The following is a 12,923-nucleotide window of genomic DNA, read 5'->3' as shown; positions in this document are numbered from 1 at the left end:
ACACAATTAGACCCAACCAAATCATGAGAAAACAAAAAGATAATTACTTGACACACTGGAAAGAATTTACAAAAAAACTGAGCAAACTAGAATGCTATTTGGCCCTAAACAGAGAGTACAAAGTGGCAGAATACCTGACCACTGTGACTGACTCAAACTTAAGGAAAGCATTCTAGCATTCATTGACTATGTACAGACTCAGTGAGCATAGCCTTGCTATTGAGAAAGGCCGCCGTAGGCAGACCTGGCTCTCAAGAGAAGACAGGCTATGTGCAACACTGCCCACAAAATGTGTTGGAAACTGAGCTGCACTTCCTAACCTCCTGCCAAATGTATGACCATATTAGAGAAACATATTTCCCTCAGATTACACAGATCCACAAACCGAAAACAAACCCAATTTTGATAAACTCCCATATCTAGTGGGTGAAATACCACAGTGTGCCATCACAGCAGCGTGACTTGTGACCTGTTGCCACAAGAAAAGGGCAACAAGTGTAGAACAAACACCATTGTAAATACAACCCATATTTATGTTGCTTTATTTTCCTTTTTTGTACTTAATAATATGACATTCGTACTTAATAATATGACATTCGAGGGTAATGTTAACTGTTCATTTTTGTTGTTTATTATCTACTTCACATGCTGTGGCAATGTTAACATATACTTCACACATGAGTCTCTCTCTCTCTCTCTCACTCACTCACTCACTCAAATGTGGCATCTGCTGTACAAATCTCCCTTGATGAATTCCCAGGACTCTGTCAACAGTGTACAGAATATGGACATGATATTGAGGTTACTGATCAACTCAGATTTTAGGCTGCACTATCCATTTCAAGCAGACATGTGATGTTCCTTTCCACTTGGGGTCCATGGGCCTGCTCTGAGTCCACAACCTCTGTCATGCAAAGCAATGGACACACAGGGAGCTGTCAGGCTTGTGTAACAGAAATAGAGGAGCAGAGGTCTGGGAAACAAGCTGTCAGAAATAAGAAAGTCCTTTTTAGAAAGAGGAGAGGTTCTAAACAAGGATTTTTACTTCAAGGAGAGTGGCTGAATTATTCAAGGGGTCTTCAAAAAAGGGCAGAATCCTTCAATTATTTCATTGTTTCCCTTTTATCTCCCTCTCTTTCCCATCTTTTTCTCTCGACCTTCTCTCTCCCTCCTCTAAAAGAATGTCTATGTGGCTTCCCACATGGAAAAATACTACAGTTTACTATAGAATACTACAGTACTTATATAGAATTCTAGAGTAAACTGTAGTATACTGTAGAATACTATAATACACACTGTAGTATCACTCAATCATGTGTAGTACTTATTATAGAATGTTGTAGCATACTGTCGGATATTATAGCAAATACTACAGTATTAACTTTTTTTGTATTTTTTTTAAATACTGTAGTGAACACTACAGTAAAGTCCGCAAAAACACGACACTTTTTTATCTATAGTAAATACTACAGCATTCGATTGACATATACCCATTCCCCTCCCCCATAGTCCAAATTTGTGCCACCCATAAGTGAGAAACCTACATGTCAAGTATAGCCCATATATTGTGTTCCCTACAGGTTATAGAAAAAGAGCAGAAGCTCTGAAGTATCCCTTCAGAACCCAGACCAACCTACTTACAGGTTATGGAAAATGTGTTCTTTCAGTATTTATCCAGTAGGTTTCCTGAAGGAGAATAATAAAACAAAAACACCATAGGAACTATTACAGAAATGTCAGCAAAAATACTACAGTACATACTACAATGCGCAAAACACTACATTATTTACTATAGTATATACTACAGTTCACTGTAGTGTTTTTGCGGACTTGGACTTTAGTGTATAGTGTAAATACTGTACTATATACTATAGTAAATAATATAGTGTTTTTTCCTGTGGGTTGCTGCTTCCTTCCTGCCACTCTCTCTGGCTGGGGCATTGCTGTCGCCAAGGCAACCGATCACATTTCACATACTTCACTTCAGAGCCCGAGTGGATCACACACACCACATGACCAAGAACAGGAAATACCAGAGAGAGAGAGAGAGAGGAGAAAATAAGGAGACAGACATGCAGAGAGGGAGTAGGGAAGAAAGAGAGAAAGAAGGATAGGGGGAAATAGAGAGGGAGACATAATCAATGTGTACAGCCCATAATTGAAACCAGTCGAGTGGTGACTATAAGCAAAGTCATTCTTACTCTATATATCTTTCAACGCTGCTATGCGTTCCACTTTTACCCTCCACCCCCCTTTTATCTCTGTCCCTCTCTCTTTCTGTCTCACTCCCTCTCTCATCCTTTCTCCCTCTCCCGCTCTCCCCCTCCGTGTAAAGGAAGGCAGTGTAGTGTTACAATGCACAGCCCCTGACTTCAAAACCTATTTATAGAAGTAACTGGGTAAGAAAGAGGAAGAGAGAGGGAAGGAGAGGGAGAGCAGGAGGAGGGGGGGGGGGGGGGGTAGGGAAAGAGGCATCATCATCATCATCATCATCACCACAAGTCAAAACACCCACAAACGTCATATGATCATGCATATCACAGGCCTAACCATGGCAGAACACCCAGGAAATACGCTTCAGATTGACCAGGCACAACACCCACAACCCATATCTGTTCACTCAGATCACAGACGCCAACGAGATGATGCAACACTCAGCCCTCTCATCAATTCACACCTGATGACAGAAACAGAGAGAGACACAACAGCTACGGATCATATCTGATCAGTCATATAAGCAGACGCTACACCCACATAATAAATCACCCCGATAACAAACGAGAGAGAGAGAAAAAAAAAAAAAAAAAAAAAAAAAAAAAAAAAAAGCTTCCACAAAGCTGTGAACGATCTGAGAGACAAGGCAAGAAGGGCCTTCTATGCCATCAAAAGGAACATAAATTTCAACATACCAATTAGGATCTGGCTAAAAATACTTGAATCAGTCATAGAGCCCATTGCCCTTTATGGTTGTGAGGTCTGGGGTCCGCTCACCAACCAAGATTTCACAAAATGGGACAAACACCAAATTGAGACTCTGCATGCAGAATTCTGCAAAAATATCCTCCGTGTACAACGTAGAACACCAAATAATGCATGCAGAGCAGAATTAGGCCGATACCCACTAATTATCAAAATCCAGAAAAGAGCCGTTAAATTCTACAACCACCTAAAAGGAAGCGATTCCCAAACCTTCCATAACAAAGCCATCACCTACAGAGAGATGAACCTGGAGAAGAGTCCCCTAAGCAAGCTGGTCCTAGGGCTCTGTTCACAAACACAAACACACCCCACAGAGCCCCAGGACAACAGCACAATTAGACCCAACCAAATCATGAGAAAACAAAAAGATAATTACTTGACACATTGGAAAGAATTAACAAAAAAACAGAGCAAACTAGAATGCTATTTGGCCCTAAACAGAGAGTACACAGTGGCAGAATACCTGACCACTGTGACTGACCCAAACTTAAGGAAAGCTTTGACTATGTACAGACTCAGTGAGCATAGCCTTGCTATTGAGAAAGGCCGCCGTAGGCAGACATGGCTCTCAAGAGAAGACAGGCTATGTGCACACTGCCCACAAAATGAGGTGGAAACTGAGCTGCACTTCCTAACCTCCTGCCCAATGTATGACCATATTAGAGAGACATATTTCCCTCAGATTACACAGATCCACAAAGAATTTGAAAACAAATCCAATTTTGATAAACTCCCATATCTACTGGGAGAAATTCCACAGTGTGCCATCACAGCAGCAAGATTTGTGACCTGTTGCCACAAGAAAAGGGCAACCAGTGAAGAACAAACACCATTGTAAATACAACCCATATTTATGCTTATTTATTTTAACTTGTGTGCTTTAACCATTTGTACATTGTTACAACACTGTATATATATAATATAACATTTGTAATGTCTTTATTGTTTTGAAACTTCTGTATGTGTAATGTTTACTGTTAATTTGTATTGTTTATTTCACTTTTGTATAATATCTACCTCACTTGCTTTGGCAATGTTAACACATGTTTCCCATGCCAATAAAGCCCCTTGAATTGAATTGAATTGAAAATTGAGAGAGAGAGAGAGAGAGAGAGAGAGCGAGAGAGAGAAGAGACATAGAGAGAGAGACAGAGAGAGAGAGACAGAGAGAGAGAGACAGAGAGAGAGAGACAGAGAGAGAGAGAGGGGAAAAAACGATCAATAAAGATAGCAGATGTTCCTCCATAGATCTGAATATAGAACACAAGTAGCAGTGAAGAATAGCAGACTGGTGTTCTAAGTGGGAGTGACCAATAGCAGACTAGTGTTCTAAGTGGGTGTGACCAATAGCAGACTGGTGTTCTAAGTGGGTGTGACCAATAGCAGACTGGTGTTCTAAGTGGGAGTGACCAATAGCAGACTAGTGTTCTAAGTGGGTGTGACCAATAGCAGACTGGTGTTCTAAGTGGGTGTGACCAATAGCAGACTGGTGTTCTAAGTGGGAGTGACCAATAGCAGACTGGTGTTCTAAGTGGGAGTGACCAATAGCAGACTGGTGTTCTAAGTGGGAGTGACCAATAGCAGACTGGTGTTCTAAGTGGGAGTGACCAATAGCAGACTGGTTTCTAAATGGGAGTGACCAATAACAGAATCCAAGGCAGCTGTGGGCAGAACATGGACTGAAGTCAACTAAAACCAGAATGTAGACCTCCCCACACTTTGAGGTGAACCAAGGACTGCATAGAATTTCATAGTCTGAAACAGGAAAGCCCTGTACATCAGACGAGTGTGACAGGAAAGCCCTGTACATCAGACGAGTGTGATGACATCCCACTTTACATAAAGATCCTGCAGCATCAAAGAGCCTTTCAATGGTTCATTGGTGGCAGCAGTGGAAATGTACTTATTGTGGACATGCTGACTGGGTGTACAAGTGTGAGGACACCAGACAACCAGTCAACCCCTTTCCCTCCCATCAGCTGGATCTGTCACATGGGTTGCCGGTGCCGTGTCATTTCCCCTAGACGTGAGGACACCTTTTCATCCCCCAGACAGACAGACCCAGGAGACATGGTCAAGGCTGTTAGTGGAGACACACACACACACCTCTGAGTCACTGTGACACTCTGAAGGTAAAAAGAGGGAAAAGGATGAGAGAAAAGGAAGAGGGAGTGAGATGCTTTGAAGCAGGAAACACACTACCTGACAGCACCACCCACAGAGAGAGAGAGAAAGAGACAGGAGAGGAGGGGTGATGTAACCAACTGATCGCCTCTCTCGCACTCTCTTTTATCCCCAGGGTATTCTGACATAACCCCCCCTCCCTCCGTCATCTCCTGAATATCTAAATGTGGAAGAAGCGAAGACAAGAACGAGTGACTTACTCTTAGAAGTTAAGGGGAGAGGAGGAAAAGAAGGATGACGGAGAGAGAAACGGAAGAGTGTGTCAAATGTCAAAGGGGCTTCATTGGCATGGGAAACACATGTTTACATTGCCAAAGCAAGTGAAATAAACCGACAAGAAGAAACCAACAACAACAACAAAACGATTGAAAATGAACAGTAAACATTGCACTCATAAAGGTTTCAAAAATATAAAGATATCTCTTTATTCTCATGCTCTCTGTTTACTCTGTTTAGGCGCAAATAGCATTCCCGTTTGACACGTCGGCATTACACGTATTGTACAAAACTATAGCAAAGCTTAATGTATAAAATATGACATCTATTTCTAACTACACCAGCAAGCATCTTAAACACTCTCTTATCTCACTTGTCCAACTGTCTGCATAAGAAAACTCAAAAGGCACTGAAGAGCGATGAGAAAACGGGTTCTGCCAGAATGTCTTGAAACAGGCGACAACGGTCTAAGTTCCTCCATACCAGTAACGGTGAGTTTCATGCAGAGGGAGCTATGGAGAGGGCTGTGGTATGGAAATGGGTTCACAATATATTCTGTGTCCCCATAGGAGAGGGTGTAGCGCGGAAAGTGGTTCCACTGTGATATTCTGTGTCTTCAGTCCACTGCCATTTCTCCAACTGTTCATCAGTACTACGCTACTTCGCTCTTCTCTCTCTCTCTTCATTCTTTTCTCTCCGGTATCAGCAAGTTAAATATCCCCCGGCTTATTCTGCCATTGCTCAGAGCTGAAAAATGTGTGTGTGTGTGTGTGTGTGTATTCATTGCTGAGAGCAGTGTGGTGGGCGGAATACTTCAAAGACTTTTCCTCTGACTCACTCCTAACTTGTGAGACAGCAGAGGCACGCGACACACCGACACACACACACACACACACACACACTGCGCCATACATCCTGCTCTGTCGCCTTCTGCTCTAACTGGTCCTGCATCATTCATTATATGTAAAAACATACAGAAGACCACCTAAATGGAATATAGGTTTAGGGGCTTAGAGGAACTGTCTCACACACATGCACCAATAGAAATTGGACACTCTTGAAAAAAATAGTAATGTGGTCACATGACACACTCCCACCCACACAGCACAGACGTCAATGTCCCGGCGCACACACAATGATATCACATGTCAATCAACGGTCAGCTGGAAACCCTGCTTGTGTTACGCGCGCAAGCACATACACACACACACACAAACACACACACACACACACACACACACACACACACACACAGGCACGCATGACATCATACCCAGGAGTACTACAGGGAATAATACAGTTCAATGATGATGAGTTAATGGGACTATACAATTTTAGTTAGTACTATAAAATCTGTACTATTAGGTATCACAGCTGTCATATTACTAGTCTGGATTACTCCCTGTATCCCCTCTCCTGTCCTCCCTCCTCTATATTATCTCTCCTCCCTCTATCCCCTCTCCTGTCCTCCCTCCTCTATATTCTCTCTCCTCCCTCTATCCCCTCACCTGTCCTCCCTCCTCTATATTCTCTCTCCTCCCTCTATCCCCTCTCCTCTCTGCTCTATATGCTCTCTCCTCCCCATATCCCCTCTCCTCTCTGCTCTATATTCTCTCTCCTCTCTCTATCCCATCTCCTGTCCTCCCTCCTCTATATTCTCTCTCCTCCCTATATCCCCTCTACTCTATATGCTCTCTCCTCCCTATATCCCTTCTCCTCTATATGCTCTCTCCTCCCTCTATCCCCTCTCCTCTCTCCTCTATATGCTCTCTCCTCCCTCTATCCCCTCTCCTCTCTCCTCTATATTCTCTCTCCTCCCTCTATCCCTTCTCCTCTCTATTCTCTTTCCTCCCTCTATCCCTTCTCCTCTCTGCTCTATATTCTCTCTCCTCCCTATATCCCTTCTCCTCTATATGCTCTCTCCTCCCTGTATCCCCTCTCCTGTCCTCCCCTCTATATTATCTCTCCTCCCTCTATCCCCTCTCCTGTCCTCCCTCCTCTATATTATCTCTCCTCCCTCTATTCCCTCTCATGTCCTCCCTCCTCTATATTCTCTCTCCTCCCTGTATCCCCTCTCCTGTCCTCCCTCCTCTATATTCTCTCTCCTCCCTCTATTCTCTCTCCTGTCCTCCCTCCTCTATATTCTCTCTCATCCCTCTATCCCCTCTCCTGTCCTCCCTCCTCAATATTCTCTCTCCTCCCTCTATCCCCTCTCCTGTCCTCCCTCTATCCCCTCTCCTGTCCTCCCTCTATCCCCTCTCCTGTCCTCCCTCTATCCCCTCTCTTCAGTTTGAAAGTGATGGGTATAGCGCTAGACTCCAGCTCTCTGAGCCATTCCTAAGCTAGACACGCCTCACCACAGAACTTTGAACTGAAGAGGCACAACTCAACAAGAAGAGCAGGAGAGAGGAGGGGAGGGGAGAGAGAGAGTGAGAGAGACGGTAGGGAGGAGAAGAAAGAGAGGGTGTATTTGGAGGGCTTTTGGCAGGGTGTCAGGGGAAGCTCCTAAATCCATAAATCAATAGTGACCTGTGCATGAGACTGGGACAGGTGTGAGAGTCTTCAGAACGGAGCTGGATCACACAGCTGAGGTAGGAGTGTGTGTATGTGGGGGGGGGTACCTGAGTTTGTGTGTGTGTGTATGTCATGGTACTAGTGGCTCAATAATATAGCGCTAGTTTGTCTGCCTCTCCTTCAGCTGCTCCAGAGGAAATCTCCAGCCTCTCAACAACTCTCTCAAGGCCTGCGCAAGGGGCCGCGAGACACACATACATACACAATCACACACACACACTGGAATCTGCCACAGCATGCGTACGTGCACACCTTTCTACTTATCTGTTTGAGTGTATGTGTTAGCTAGCCGTTCAGATCGTGTTTCGGTCGCTGCTCTCAACAGATGTTCCTCCCACACACACTACCCCCCCTTCCCCTCCATCCATCCATCCAACCATCCCTCCCTCCCTCACGCTCCAGGTAATACCAGGCTCCACAGCAGCAGAGTTGATACTAAACACTCCTCCCTCTAACTGCCAGTATCAGTGGTGTGTCTGTCTGTCAGCTGGGAGACAGACGAGGGACACAGTAGAGTAGGTCTCCACATGTCTAAGGAGTGTACTATGAATATCCAGTAACTTGCAGGTGCAGGGTACTTTTTGTACTCTGTCTGTAATAGTCCTGCTATCTCTAACTGAGAAGAGGGGGGGGGGGGAGATAGAGAGAAAGGAAAGGGCATACCTAGTCAGTTGCAAAACTGAATGCATTCAACCAAAATGTGTCTTCCGCATTTAACCCAACCTCTCTGAATCAGAGAGGTGCGGGGTTGGGAGAGAGAGGGGGTAAAGTGTACGACGTCATTACATCTATTTACTCTAACAACACAAGTAGTATTAAACTGAACAATAAAATAACAGAGTTTTTTTGCACATGGGCGAGGGGTGAGACAAGGGTGCAGTTTAAGTCCAACTCTGTTCAACGTCTACATCTGCAGCCCCTGGACTCACCCTCAAAGATGAGGTCAGATTCCTGCTCTACGCAGATGACCTTGGCCTGCTGTCACCGACAGAGCAACTACAGGAACAACTTAACATTATTTGGGAATAAAGCATAATTTCTCTTTTGTTTACCTTAATTTAACTAGTCAGTTAACTTCTTATGGCTGCAGGGGCAGTATTGAGTAGCTTGGATGAAAGGTGCACAGAGGTGCCCAGAGTAAACGGCCTGCTCCTCAGTCATAGTTGCTAATATATGCATAGTATTAGTAGTATTGGATAGAAAACACTCTGAAGTTTCTAAAACTGTTTGAATTATGGCTGTGAGTATAACAGAACTCATATGGCAGGCAAAAACCTGAGAAAAAATCCAAACAGGAAGTGGAAATTCTGAGGCTGGTAGATTTTCAACCTAGCTCCCATTGAAATCACAGCAAGATATGGATGAGTTTTCACTTCCTACGGCTTCCACTAGATGTCAACAGTCTGTAGAACTTTGTCTGATGACTCTACTGTGAAAGGGGGTCCGGATGAGAGGAGAATTAATCAGGTCTGCCATGAGGTGACCATTCTTTGACCATGCGCGTTCACATGAGAGGGAGCTCCGTTCCATCGCTCATCTGAAGTCAATGTAATTCTTCGGTTGGAACGTTATTCAAGATTTATGTTAAAAACATTCTAAAGATTGATTCAATACATCGTTTGACATATTTCTACGGACTGTTACGGAACTTTTGGACATTTCGTCAGGTTTTAGTGAACGCGCTTCCCTGACGTTGAATTTGTTTACCAAACACGCAACAAAAATAGCTATTTGGACATAAATGATGGACATTACCGAAAAAAACGAACATTTCTTGTGGAAGTGGGAGTCCTGGGAGTGCATTCCGACGAAGATCAGCAAAGGTAAGTGAAGATTTATAATGCTTTTTATGAGTTTTGTTGACTGCACAATTTGGGCGGGTAACTGTATGGCTTGCTTTTGTGGCTGAACGTTGTTTTCAGATTATTGAATATTGTGTTTTGCCGTAAAGCTTTTTGAAATCTGACACAGCGGTTGCATTAAGAACACGTGTATCTTTAATTCTATGTAAAACATGTATCTTTCATCAAAGTTTATGATGAGTATTTGTTATTTGACGTGGCTCTCTGCAATTTCTCCGGATATTTTGGAGGCATTTCTGAACATGGCGCCAATGTAAACGTAGGTTTTTGGTTATAAATATGAACTTAATCGAACAAGACATATATGTATTGTGTAATATGAAGTCCTATGAGTGTCATCTGATGAAGATCATCAAAGGTTAGTGATTCATTTTATCTCTATTTGTGCTTTTTGTAACTCCTCTCTTTGGCTGGAAAAATGGCAGAATTTTTCTTTGAGTTGGTGGTGACCTAACATAATCGTTTGTGGTGCTTTCGCTGAAAAGCCTATTTGAAATCGCACACTTTGGTGGGATTAACAACAAGATTACCTTTAAAATGATATGAGATACATGTATGTTTGAGAAATTTTAATTATGAGATGTCTGTTGTTTGAATTTGGCGCCCTGCACTTTCACTGGCTGTTGTCATATCGATCCCGTTAACGGGATTGCAGCCATAAGAAGTTTTAAGAACAAATTCTTATTTATAATGACAGCCTACCAAAAGGCCTCCTGCGGAGATGGGGGCTGGGACTAAAAATAAAAAATACAATAAAAATATAGGACAAAACACACAAGTTTCAACAAGTTTCGGGAATCCAAAGTTGTGATTTTCCAGAAAAAGGCCAGGAACCAGAACAGCAGACACTCGTTCAAATGAGGAAATACCACGGTTGAACATGCCCAATGGTACAACTACCTAGGACTAAAAATATGTGCCTCTGGTAGATTTGGTCTGGCAGTGAATCCACTCAAATAAAAAGCCTGCAAAGCATTTTACTCCTTAAAAAATGTATTCTCAAAAATAAATATTCCTATCCAAATATGATACAAAATAGTCAATAGTGTAATTTTACCAAGGTTTGGAGTCCAATCTGTAATTACGATTATAAGCATTGGGCTAAAAACCCAAATCATCAATCAACATACAAAATTCGGCAGAATTATCCTAAATATATATATTTTTAAAATACCAAATAATGTATGCAGAGCTGGACTCTGAAGATTCCCTTTAATTGTAAATATAAAGGAAAGGACACAAACATTTTGGCACCATTTTAAATGAAGCCCCAACATCCGTACTATGCACTGGAAAAAAGCACTGGAAACCCAACAGCGGAACCCTGAAAAGAGTCAGCTGTTAAAAACACGAAACAACCCTATTACCCAAAACACACAAGGAAATCAATCAAATTGCTACAGAAATTAAAACCTCCTAAACAAAAACAAAGAACAAACTAAACTGCTGTTTGGCCCTCTAAAGAGAATACAAATTGTCAGAATATCTCTACTCTGTCAGAGATACAACACAGAGACCGATCCTGACCAAACACAGGCTCAGCGACCACCATTTGGCTATAGAAAAGGGCCATACAAAAAGACATGGTTTCCAAAAGAGGAACGCCATGTGGTCACTGCACTACAGGGGAGGTAGAGACAGAGATGCACTTTCTCCTCTACTGTAAGAAATACTCCCAAATAAGATCAATCCATTCCCAACTTCTGCGCTTTTAATAATGACATAAAGCTGGGAATTACTCTGGGTGATTTCCATAGCCTGAGGGACATCCCGTGACCTTTAGTTCCCTGAAGTATGTACATTGTACATCACTTACAAGTAATACATAGTGTAACCATCATCCATGTACATTGTGTTGTATATTTATTCTTCTAATCTTATTTAACGAAATGTATCAACTGAATGCTTCTTCCGCGTTTAAATGCGAGAGAGAATCCGAGAGATGCAACGGCAGAGAGAGAGAGAGAGGGGGGATAAATAGATGAAGAGGGATTAGAGGAAGTATGAGAGGCAGAATAATTGAGAGAGAGGAATATAACTGATCAAAATAAAAGGAGAAAGAGGGAAGACCCAAAACAGGCAATTATGTCTTCCATATACCTTTTCGTTCTCCTCTCCTCAATTCATTGTCTGATCTAGAAGATGAAACTCACCATAGTAAAAACCCTGACAGTCTCATCGCCCTCTCCCACAGACACAAAAGCTTGGGGAAGATGTCTACCGACGTATCGCAGCCATGGCAACAATACTTTAGGTGGCCAGCTCTAACCATTACCATGGCAACTTTCAGAAGGTGAATCTCCATGTCTTCCTAACTGACTAGGGGATTGAGTCCAGTTAACTGACAATAAAGTTCAACATAAAGACAATGGGGTTCATCCAAAATGGCACCCTGTTCTCTATGTAGTGCACTACTTTTGGCCAGAGCCCTATAGGGAATAGGGTCCAATTTCAGATGTGTCCTTCCTTCTGATATTCAATGCAACACTGGACCACTTCAGTAGAATAATTTGCCCATTCTTTGTAACACTCCTTTGCTTCCTCAAACACTCCTGGAAAGATAGATATATTTATCCTCTTCGGGATAAAGCAATACGTTAGAAGCTGTATGCCTCCTTTCAAAACTCCTCTTGCTTCTTCCCCTGTTTCAAAAACTGCAGCATTGTCCTCAAGAAAAGGGATCTCCCTCCCTCTCTTTTTTCTGTTGCTCCACAATAGCCATATTAAGGTCTGCTCTCTGTGCATTACCATTACCATGTGCAGTATCATATTAGCAGGAGCTTGGAATACTGATCAACTGGTCAAGAGACAAAGGAACAATGGCGACTTATACACCAAACCCCTTCTCAATGCCCAGCGCCGCGGGGGAGGAGGAGAAAGAAAGGAGAAAAAGACATTCCGTCGGATTACAGTACAGCAGGAAAAACAAGAGAGGGAAGAAGCAGCTGAAGAGATGTTGCCAGAATCTCTATATACCCCCCCTGCCAAAAAATAACGTCTGAATGAGAGAAAGAGGAGGGGAGAGGAGCAGACACAAAAAGGCAGCCACCTCGAGACTTAAGAGACGCTCCTTTTTATAAGAGCAGAACCAATGCCGGATCTATTCAG

The 12,923-nt window shown here is 42.9% G+C and overlaps 1 protein-coding gene across 2 annotated transcripts in view; it reads right to left on the bottom strand.

Annotated features, from left to right (window-relative positions):
• foxn3 (forkhead box N3) overlaps nt 1-12,923 on the bottom strand; it is a 115,620-nt gene that overhangs the window by 21,536 nt on the left and 81,161 nt on the right. The gene's annotated exons all lie outside the window — the stretch shown is intronic.

The sequence above is a fragment of the Salvelinus namaycush genome, chromosome 15, assembly GCF_016432855.1.
Source record: "Salvelinus namaycush isolate Seneca chromosome 15, SaNama_1.0, whole genome shotgun sequence".
NCBI classification, from domain to species: domain Eukaryota; kingdom Metazoa; phylum Chordata; class Actinopteri; order Salmoniformes; family Salmonidae; genus Salvelinus; species Salvelinus namaycush.
The sequence above is the reverse complement of the archived record's forward strand: the minus strand, read 5'-3'. Positions and strand labels throughout refer to the sequence as shown.